The sequence below is a fragment of the Ursus maritimus genome, unplaced genomic scaffold (genome assembly GCF_017311325.1).
Source record: "Ursus maritimus isolate PB19 unplaced genomic scaffold, ASM1731132v1 scaffold_35, whole genome shotgun sequence".
Taxonomy (NCBI): Eukaryota; Metazoa; Chordata; class Mammalia; order Carnivora; family Ursidae; genus Ursus; species Ursus maritimus.
In genome coordinates, this window is record NW_024426119.1 from 26037765 (window position 1) to 26049913 (window position 12149).

The 12149-nt window shown below is 40.0% G+C and overlaps 1 pseudogene; it reads right to left on the bottom strand.

Moving 5' to 3' along the window:
• Positions 1-1194: 1194 nt before the first annotated feature.
• Positions 1195-1773, bottom strand: LOC103676830 (annotated as a pseudogene).
• Positions 1774-12149: the final 10376 nt, after the last annotated feature.

Consider the following 12149-nt stretch of genomic DNA (forward strand, 5'->3'; position numbering starts at 1 on the left):
ACTGAACATGGTCCAGAGGTTCTGCAAAGTTTTATAAAGAGCAGCTAAGCAAACTTCTCTTCTTCTTTCCTGTGTCGGAGCAAATGACTTTGTCCTAGAAAGGTGTCAGAAACAGATCGGAGTCAACAGTCACTTACGTAAAGCTGGTATTTTAGAATAGCTCCTTACTTTAGAGATTAAAGATTCAAACCTAAGACCCCAAGGTTCTGGAACATCTCTTCTTCCCACCGTCAATCGGAATAAAGTAAGATAGATAAAGGATTTAAATAACCCCATTATCTGGGTGCATGTGGACAGAGTTTTAAAGTTGGAGAAGTCGGGGGCCTTACAAACAGAAAGAACAGGGACTCGTAAAAGGGGTCGTCCACCCCACTGGTGATAGACAAAGGCCTAGACTGTAGGCTGAGGAGAAAAGAAGGGAATAATTCACAGCAAAATCGGCCTGGAAATGAAAAGCAGAAATTCCCACATGAGATCTGGCCAAGCTTTTAGATGGCAGCAATGGAGCACCTCAGAGGGTCTGGACACAAAATCTTTCCGTAATGCTGAGACTGAAAACGACTTTTTGGTTTTTGTTAACAGCTGTGGAGCACAAGCAACTGAGGTATCTCAGGAAGGGTGCAGAGCAACACTCTTGGGGCTGCCTGGAAAGGAGGTGCTGGGGGGCCAGCCGCTGCAGTCCCCGGGTCAGAAACCGTGCCATAGTGAACAGTGTGAGGACCTGAGGGGCCGGCCAGAGACTCTCACTCCCGCTATTAGTGTTTTGGGTTATAGATTCGCTCCTCGATACAACAGCAACAGACAAGGTTGTTTTTTATTTTCTTGTCAAGGCTTTAAACTCTGTTACTTAGTGATTCCTGGACCCCAGGTCAGCCAGCAGAGCACTGGTGCGACGAGACTGTAGGCAGCCCCACGTCACCAGACCACCCCGTGAACTTGTACCACCTGCCTTCATGCTCCTCATAGAGTCTTGTCACGTCAGCAGTCGTAAGGGAGTATTACACACGGGAAGTCACACTGTATCCCCATCGGGACATGATCTTGGCAACGGTCAGGAAGGTAGGGTCCTCCATGGCTCTGGGATGGCAGCGGAGCGGGCAGCAGCTTCAGGTACACAGCAGACCACCTCCCCACCTGGCTCCTTTGGGCTAAAGGAAACTTTTTGAAATCCTACCTCTCTGGTGTCTTGGCTGGCTACAGGGAAAGCAGCAGTCTCTCTTCGTAGGAGTTACTGGGTTTGCCTCCAGGCAGGCTCAGGACTTTGTTGTGAGAAGCAGACCACGGGCCCAACCTGGCCTCATGGCTGTCACCCGTAGGCATGGGCATGGGCTGCTGAGCTCAGCCTACTTCTCCAGGGCCACCCTTGTCACTGGCTCTTCTCTGGGATAGATGCTCATTGCAGTTTTAAGGGCCAATTTGGGGACTTCTCCTTCACAGGAGAACACATGGTCCTTGGGTTTGTTTGGGGTGTGCCAAAGATGAAGTGGCAGAGAGTGGGGACCCAAAAATATCACTGGCCTTCCCACCAGGTGGGTTCAGACATGGAGCCTACACAGGCATTGATTCGTCAAAGATACTACTTCCTTTCCCCTCTGGAGGATTGGTCCTTTTCGGTATGTTCTAAGGCTCTTGAATTGGTACAAAAATATTAGATGCCATCCTGTTGGGTCTGCTCAAAGGAGCAGCTTCCAAAAAGATTGCTTACCTCTCCTCCCAAGGGTTTCATAGCCCTGGAGCCGACCGGCCACCCTTGCTCTCTGAACCCTGGAACATGTCACCCATGGTCAGGCGCCTCCTCCAAACATTGTTAAATTTTTTTGGCCTTAGTTTTAACTTAATTTTCCAATCGTCTGTTGTTAGAAATACAATTGCTTTTATATTGACCTTTTATTCTGCAACCTTGTTAAATTCACCAATTTTTCTAGCAGGGTTTTCTTTTTTTCAATATTTCTTAGTATTTTCTATGTAGACAATGAAGGGGAGCAGAATTTGCCACCCCCAGATATGCCTTGGGCATAAGAATTATTTTAGGTTTATTATTTGTAAGAAGGTGCAGACACAGAAGAACCTCTGAAAAACAGAGTAGAAGTTGCCCTTTTGTAAGAAACATTTACATTTATTAGGGAAACCCCATCTGTAAGAGTGTCTCTCCTTCTCTGTACAAGGAATAGAAAGATGACTATATCTCCAGAAACTCTTTATCAGTGGAGAAGGGAAGGAGTTAGATCTGCTTAACAACCACACTCTTACTTGTTACTGTGCTTTTCCTCATGATCCCCCAATTAACAGACCTCCCTTTTTCTCACCCCCCACAACATCTTTCTTCTATAGTTGGCTGAAGATGGTATTTAAGGTGTTAGCTTAAGCCATTTTGGGGAATTACTCAGTTTTCTCGGCTATCTCCCCTGTATATAGAAAGTACACATGTTATTAAACTTCTATTTGTTTTTCTCCTATTAATCTGTCTTTTGAAACAGGGGGTCTCAGCCAAGAACAAAAGAGAGTAGAGAAAAATTATTTTTCCTCCCCAATAACAATCATACAATTTATGAATAAGGAAAATTTTACTTCTATCATTTTATCTTTTGTCTTTTTTTTTTTTTATGTCTTTTGTCTTCTTCTTGCCATATTGTACTGGCTAAGAACTGTTGATCAGTTTTAAAAAAAGACATCCTTAAAAATAAAACAAGACAAAACCAGAGAGGGAGACAAACCACAAGAGACTCTTCATCAAACAGAGTTGCTGGAGGGGAGGGCAATGGGGGAATGCAGTAACTGGGTGATGGGCATTAAGGAGGGCACATGATGTAATGAGCACTGAGTATTATATAAGATTGATGAATCACTGGCCCCTATCTCTGAAACCAATAATACATTATATGTTAATTAATAGATTTTAAATTAAAAATAAAATAAAATATCTCATTTAAAAAAAGAAAAGAAAAGGAAAGACATCCTTGCATTTTGTTCTGGTATTAAGGGGCAAACGTACTGTTAAGCATGTTACCTTTAGATGTTGAAGATATACTCTCACACACATATTTTAGTGTTTTGGAAAAACAGATGTTTGGTCAGTAGAGTAAATGGTTTATGTATATGAACCCTTATTAGTATATTTAAATCTTACTTTTAAAACTATTGCTATCTATCAACTCAAACATTAAACTGAACCTTTAACAAATTAAGGCATTAACACTAGTATTCTGAAGAGGTGTGGCGGTAAGCATACCTAGAGGAAGTCATTCCCAAATCCTATGTGTTATTTTTATTTATTTTTAATTAATTTATTAAATTTTTTAAAAATCTGAGTATAGTTGACACACAATATGTTAGTTTCAACTGTACAACATAGTGATTCAACACGTTTATGCATTATACTGTGTTCACCGCAAGTGTAGCTGCCATCTGTCTCTACGCGATGCTATTACAACATCACTGACTATTTTCTTCATACTGTGCCTTTATTTCCGTGACTTATTCATTCCATAACTGGAACCTTGTATCTCCCTCTCCCTTCCACCCATTTTGCTCATCCTCCCCACCTGTTTGTGTTGTCTTTAAATTAAAAAATTAACCCATACAACAGTGCTCTAAAAGTTGAAATGTTTAGGAATACCAACTGATAAAGACACTGCCTGACATCACTATATTCCCATGAAACATCACTATATTAAGGAATTTGGTAAGCTTATCTTCCAAATACAGATATTCCTTATGAGATTTTGATCATCTCATTTGCTTCCTCACGTTTCCTGTACCCAAATCCCCATCATTACCAGGAATGTTGGTGCAACTATTACACACTGCCAATGGCCCCCACGGTGTCTCCTACAAATTCAGGGGCCCTCACCTCCGCCATCAGCTTTATTTGTCGCTTCTCCAGCGCCAACTCCAGGATGTTCTGATCTGACCCCATAAGGGCTACTTGAGTGATTCCTTTCCCTTTCTGCCCTTCAGTTTGTTTATAGGTAAGAGAGGGGAGGGTTGGCAGCTAAACACAATGTTTACTAAAATACTGAAAATACAAGTTCATGTCTTCTATAGCGTTGGTTCTGTGTATATATATATATTAACTTTTAAAACAAAGCAGGAAAAAAAATTGTTCCACTGAAGAGTCAGAGCGTGTCAGGAATAGCTCCATTATGGGAGACTCCTAACATCCAGGGAGTTGGCAAGCTGAGGCACTACTTTTGTACTTGAGAACAAAGAACGTAAATCCTTTTATAAAGTTAAGAATCCCTTTGTTCACAAAATAATCACATCCTATTTTATCTGTTTTGTAAGTTTGGATTTCTGTATTCCGGGTCTAGTTAAAGCCAAGCACACCCATGGTAAACACAAAAGTATACTGCTTTGTTCCACAGTACTTTTAAGCCTGCTGTTTCGTATGATCAAAATACAGGGCAGCATACAACTGCATTCAGGGTATGTAGAAACTCTTAATGTATATTGGCTAGACGGATTCCTTTCCAAGTTCATCCGCTGCAAAGCTACTCCTTCACCCCTAATGGACTCCACCACCTGTCTGCTTGTTGGCTTTCTGTCGTAATTATGCTTCCACTACAACAGAATTTTTACCTTTCCTTGAATTGCTATCCTTTTTTATATCTCCATGCTGTTGCATTAGTTGTTTTTGTTGCCTAGAATGTCCTTTCTCTCCTCTCAACTGATTAAATCTTACCCAGTTCTTAAGATCTAATACAAATAGTGTTTATCTCTGAAGTCTTCCCTGAATTGCTAGCTGTTATTGAAAGCTCCCATACCATTCTATACCCATTTTTATTAGAGAATTTACAAACAACAGCTTGGCTGTTCCAGTTGTTCATGTATGTTAACTTGACTAAGCAGGGCCATGTCTAATTCATCTTTATATTCTGAATACTGAGGACAAAGTAGATGCTTGAGAACTGCTGACTGAGTGCCTATGTGAGTGAATGAATGAATAAACTGAATGAATGAATTTTTAATTTTCCTCTGTTCTGCTTTCTTGAACTCCCTTTCTTAGTATTTTTTCCACAGCACTTAACACATTCTAACATACTACTTAATTTTCTTATTTTTTATATTTATTGTCAGTATCCTCCCATTAAGGTGTGGTGTTTGTCTTTAGAATGTGTTAATATTTATTTAAGGAATTGATGAAATAAATGATTCCTGCCACATATTTTCCCTTCTGATTTCATGTCTTTGATTTTTGTGATTTAAGAAGTAGGCTGAATTTACATGACTGATTTCTAGCTCCCCAGTAGCCTGACACCTTTGTCTGAAATTCCTCATCATCTGAATAGGATTCTTTGTGATAAGGCTTTGAGTTTCTGTTAAATATTTAACTACTTGCTAAATATTTTCACCTTTTATCAGCCTAAATGAGTTAACACAAACAAATATATCAAATTGTCCCTAGTAGAAAACAAGGCAGGGGAAAGCATTCACTCATTCAACGGGTATTTCTCTAGCACTACTCATGTGCCTTTATTCACTAAGCAGGCACAGTCACTACCCTGACAGAGCTGAAATCTACAACAGAAATCCTCAGACATTTGGTATTTGCAACATACTTACAAATGCTGGAGTTCCGGGGGAGGTTAAAAAAACTTTAATGTTCATATATAATCACTATCGTAGTATAAGACTGCATCTCTATAAAAGTGCCCATGATTAACAATAAAAGTATCCATGATTATTATAATTATCAATAAAGTCTTTTTAAAAAATTAAAATAGTACAGGGGCCACAGCAGTGGTATGAGGTTGTCAACAGTGTAGCTTCGATGTGTATCATCCCATCACACCCTTCCCAGAGGCAAGGTCAGGTTATCAGGGTCCAAGAGTCAAGTTTGAAATAGCAATCTAAACCTCGACCAAGCTGGATTGTTCTATCCAAAGGAACCCCAAGTGTCTTCTGCAGTAGAATTTCTGCGTAAGTCAGCTCCAGACCCGGGGACAGTCATGCTGTGCTGGGGATGTAGCTTCCTCAGCAGCAGAGGGCTATTTGGAGATTAATACTGAAAGCTACACTTGGTCTGGGTATCCTCAAGAAACTGCTGTAGCTCCTCATCTTCGAACCACCCTCCAGGCTTGGGATCAGTGCCTTCCACTGCTCGGCAGTCTCTGGGCCAGGGTTGGCCAAACAGGCCAATGCAAACTCATGAAGCTTCTTCTGGAGCAACAAGCTACAACACTGGCAAGCGTCTCTGTTTTTGAAACAACTGAAACGGGCTGTGTGTAATTGCAAGTTTTCATGAAGACCTCAGGAAGTTCCTGTTCATCCTCTGCCCTCTCGTTCCGTTGCTTCCGATGCTCCGGAAGCATATGAACTTCTTTTCTTTTTTTTTTAGATTATTTATTTATTTATTTGACAGAGAGGGCACGAGAGAGGGAACACAAGCGGGGGGGGGGGTGCTGGAGAGGGAGAAGCAGGCTCCCCTCTGAGCAGCCATGCAGGTCTTGATCCCAGGATGCTGGGATCCTGACCTGAGCCGAAGGCAGACGCTTAAGGACTGAGCCACCCAGGCGCCCCAAACATATGAACTTCTGAATTCAGTAGTGTTTCAGCTGTCACCCCTTCAGTACCATGCTTCTGTTTTCTGAAAACTGTTTACTGTCTCCACTAAGCTCTATTGTATAATAAAGAGGCTAAATTTTCATACGACTTAGTAAACATTCTGCCTTTGCACGATGTTAGCTTGACCTCAGAGTGCAATACTTATCTCTTGCTCCCTTGCTTTCTACACCTTTCACAGACTATTCAACTAAGTGTTCTTTTATAACCCAGAGCAAAAGCAGTTTAGTTACAAGAATAAATTTTATACTTTGATAAAAATTTAGGGGTACACTGACAGAATTTCCGGTCTTGGATATTGTACAAGTTTGCCATGGGAATGTGAAAATGGACATGTCTGTTTGTTGAAAGGATGTGCAGCTAGTTGGCAGGGATATAAGTGTTCTATGTAGTCAGCAGACAGCATGAAGGCCCTAAGAAGGGCACACATCCAAGAAAGAAGAATGGTGGTGCTATCAAAGATATATACTTCTTTTTTTTTTTTTTAAAGATTTTATTTATTTATTTGACAGAGATAGAGACAGCCAGCGAGAGAGGGAACACAAGCAGGGGGAGTGGGAGAGGAAGAAGCAGGCTCATAGCGGAGGAGCCTGATGTGGGGCTCGATCCCATAACGCCGGGATCACACCCTGAGCCGAAGGCAGACACCTACCGCTGTGCCACCCAGGCACCCCAAAGACATATATTTTACCTCACAAATTAGTTCAGGTCAGCCTAGGTTCAGGACCTCCTGGCATTCTGAGGTGCTGTTGACTCGTGGTTATGGTAAATTTCATTCAACCTTAGCCTAGGGTGTGACCATGTGTCTATTGTCACATTCTGTTCCTCTGGATGCATGCATTCCTTGGGCAGTCATCCAGAACTAGAAGAGTCTTCACTATTAAGCCTTTTCCGAAAAAGCACAAGCTCTCTTTCTATACCACCTCTCTTTCTTCTTCCTCCAGACAGAGCTCTAGTTCCTCCCAGTAACCACTGCTTTTTAAGTCACATGCTACAATTTCCTTATGAACTACTTCTGTTTATATTCTTCCTTCCCAGTGTTCCTTACTTGTTGCTGAGTATAAATTTCATGTCAATCGAGGGGGAATGGGATAGGCTGGTGATGGGTATTAAGGAGGGCACATATTGCATGGTGCACTGGGTGTTATACGCAAGTAATGAATCATGGAACTTTACATCAAAAACTAGGCATGTACTGTATGGTGACTAACAAAATATAATAAAAAATATTATTATAAAAAACAATTTCATATCAATCGAGCTTCATTTTTTCTCCTAAATGTAGGAGGACGTTTCACTGCTCATAGCAGCAGCTTTCTGATTCTATTTGATAGTAGTTTTTATTTTTCTCTTGAAGTTAAACTTAAACTTAATAGAAAATATCAAATAAATATATGTAAAAGTTTTTAAATATGGGGCGCCTGGGTGGCTCAGTCATTAAGCGTCTGCCTTCAGCTCAGGGCATGATCCCAGAGTCCTGGGATCGAGCCCCACATCAGGCTCCTCCGCTGGGAGACCACTTCTTCCTCTCCCACTCCACCTGCCCGTGTTCCCTCTCTCACTGGCTGTCTCTTTCTCTCTCTGTCAAATAAATAAATAAATAAATAAATCTTTAAAAAAAAGTTTTTAAATACATGGATTGAGAATCATTATACAATGTACAGTTACCAAGAGATATCCCCAAAATATAAGGACTTTCACAACTTTGAAAGTAAAAGACAGAAAAAGATAAAACAGAATTCTAAGCTAACGACAGCTGATGATTTTCATGTACCATATGCATAAGGAGACACACTCAAGAGTGTTTAAAGCAGGAATATCTGTAATAGGCCAAAACTGCAGGTGAATGGATAAACAAATCAAAATATGTTCATAAAAAATCCTCTATATCAGAGTCAAAGGATGAGCACATCAACACGGATGAATTACGAGAATATATTGTTTGGCAAAAGATAAAAATCACTAAGAGTACATACGTAGAATTATTTTATAGGTAAAATGATAACTATTGATTATGAATATGAAGATATTGGCTAAACTGGAAAAAAGGTAAGGAGATAATTAATTCCAAAATTTGTAGTCACCTAGGGATGGGGTGTGTGAAGGGAAGTTGATGTGATCACTGAGGGGCACACCAGAAGTTCAAAGTATTGGCCATATTCCATTTCTAGAGCTGGGTAGGAGAATATATGGATCTTCATTTCAGTATTATTCTTTATGACTCAATATATTATAAATATAATTTAGCATATATTTAATAATTAATAAAACAATTACAAATCAAAACAATAACATAATGAAAAGCAATGGGAAAATATTAAGTTGTATTCATATTTAGCATAATGACTAGACTACAATTTCATATATGAGCAGCTTCTTTTCAAGAAATTAATAGACCTTGGCAACTTCTTGTCGGGTGTAAAATCTGTAATCTCAGATTTTCTGAAAATTGCCATGTGGCTTTCTAGCCTCATGTTCTATTAATAACATAATAATTAAATATTAATAACAGATTCATAAATGGTTAAACACATTTAATGGTGCAATTTGCTTAGGAATTTTTAGTGCAATGTATACATCCAACATATTTTGAGAGGCATATTATCTTTGATGTGTTGTGTATGTGTTTACATGTCTGTGTGAATCCAATTTCTCTATAAGATTCACACAGAGATGTAGAAATCCAGGAATCAACCACGACTTCCCTGTCTCCATTTTTTTTCACTCTACTTCCTATATAACATTTAAATTCATCCTCTCCTCCACATTCTCACTGTCTCTACCTTGGCTCAGACCTTCGTCATCTGCTGTTTTTATTATTTTAATAGCTTTCTAATTGTTTTCCCTGCCCCATCTTTCTCTGACACTTCAACCTCCATAGGACCTATAGGCAGACTGATATTTCTATAACACAAATCTTGCCCTAGATTCCTAATTTCCTACAGAGTAGAACCTAACGTCCCCAGAATGCCATGAAAGTCTTTTAAAAATCCATGTGCAGCCTATTTTTCTAGTCTTATATGTACCTTGTATATACCTTTTCTACTCTTATATATATCTTCAGCTTCACCAAGCTATTTCTACTTTCTCTGATATATGTGATTTTCCCTCCTGGTAATTAATTGCTATTTCTATCCTCTTAATGAACCTGTATCTACTCTCTAAAACTTGTCTTCATCCTTACCTCCTTTGTCCTCATTCCTTCTGACCTTATCCCATCCCCTGGCACGGTTAGATACTTTTTCTTCTGTACTTCGTTGATATGTAGGACATATTTCTGTGACCGAATTTTTAATATAGTGGACAAACTCCTTTGTTTGTCTCTTCTTCTAAGCTGGGTGCACCTTGAGAAAGGAGGTCGAAAGTTATTTCTCTTTGTATTCCTAGGGTTAAAACATTATCTGCAAGGGGCGCCTGGGTGGCACAGCGGTTGGGCTTCTGCCTTCGGCTCATGGTGTGATCCCGGCGTTATGGGATCGAGCCCCACATCAGGCTCTTCCGCTATGAGCCTGCTTCTTCCTCTCCCACTCCCCCTGCTTGTGTTCCCTCTCTCGCTGGCTGTCTCTATCTCTGTCGAATAAATAAATAAAATCTTTAAAAAAATAAAAAAAAACATTATCTGCAAAACATTTTGTTGAATAAATAAAAGAGTCAAGAAAGAAACCATTAAAGAGGGCAATTATAGACGCACAACTTGGGCTAAAGATTGGAAGGAGAAAGAGCCTGAGCTTCAAGTTGTTCCTAGCTTGAATGTAAGGAAATTAACCAAAGAACAAGTAAAAGGTTTCATTCACTCAGAGTGAAGTATTCCTCACCATGTACCATTAGCTTTAACCGAATAAAACATTGAGAAAAAAAAATCATTATACAATAAAAGTGAGTCCTACAATTGATCGTTAAAGAAATAAACTGAAAACAAAGGAAAAAGATTTCATTTTTGGTGTCCTCGACCCATGTCGAGAAAATGCCAAGCAAATATTTTGGGAAGGAGAAAACCAGTGCACATCGGTGCAGAAGCTTCTTTGTGGGCAAATACGATCTATGTGATGAAATGTTTGATCAAAATGTTTATTTGAAATGTTGGTGTTCTACTAGACTCAGGAAAGGTTTCTATTCCAAACATTTACTTTTTGTCATTGTGAAAGAGGGTTCAGTGAATCCAATTAACTGAGCAGAAAAGACTACCTAAGGCCAGATGCACTCCTTTATTCCTTCCCAGAGGGCACTATGTTGTTTAAACTTTCTTGGGCGTTCCAGCATTTGTCTGGGCTTCTCAGAAATCAGCTAGACTATCTGTACTTTTCTGGGAGGAAAAAATGAAGGGAGCAGCTATGGGCTGCTGTGGGCTGTGGGAAGCCACGCAGCTAACTCTGCAGCATGCCCGCTCTCCGATAGCACTGCTAGCTGCCATTTTACTGAGCCCCCCTGGTGCCCGGCACTGCGCAAAGCACATTACATACATTGATGGTCTCCTTTAACTGTCACAACAATACTGTCAGAAACATTTTTGCCCCCGTTTAACAGACAGAAAAGCAGAGTCTCAGATAACTTGCTTTAAGGTCACATAATACAGCCATAAGCACCTGAGCCAAGAATTGAACATAAGCTTTTTTTAGTTAGTTGCAAGATTTAACAAAAAACAAATTCAAGACACTCAAATATTGTATGGGACATGCTTACACACAAAAAAATTAGCCGTTGTTCATCTTAAATTCAAATTCAATTGGATGTCCTGTATTTTTGGTGACCTTATTTTGAGCGAGCTTAGCCCCCATAACGGGTGGCCACCCAGTAGACTGCTTCAGCAGATGATGCCAAGGATGTCTCTGGGTGAGCAAACTGACAAAGCACAGACAATAAACATGCAGATCCAGATTTTTTTTTTTATTAGCTCCAGATTGGACAGAGTCGCATGTCTTCCGTGTCCTGGATGCGATCACTTACACAGATCCCATCTACCTGGAGGTTGGGATTCAGACCTTGGATGGAGGAAACTAAAGCACAAAATCACATCCAGCTCTAGAGGTAGATTTCTGTGAATTTGATGAAGCTTCAGCCTCAAGGCTTCTCACTTGCATGGGCCTGTAGTCCTAATTTTATATGCTTTTTCTTATAGTGGAGTCTATAAATTATATACACTTCAGGCCCCAAAACCTGGGTCTGTCCCACACAAAGAGTTTATGTCAGAACCAGAATTCAAAGCCAAAATTTTCCCCTCCCCAACTTTTTTGCTTTTTAAATGCTGGCTTGAAATTTCGTAGAATCGGTCCTTACACCTAAAAGGTGCTCAATGCATGTTTGGTAAATGGGTGAATGAACAAATGAATGAATGGATAGCAGATTTGAGAAAATCGATTAGAAAATTCATGCTCTTAAACACAGTATTGAGAACTCAATTATTCACATTGTTATACAAGTCCTGACCACTTGACCCTTTCCTTCACATTGTTTCATGTTTTCTCTCCAGAAAAAAGTACATTTATTTAACAGTATAATATCTGTTACCAGGGATAGGAATTAGGGACAAGAGTCTCCTTTATTCCTCAGGCCTGGTAGAATTAGGAGGTGGTCCCAGAGTTTGTCTTTGT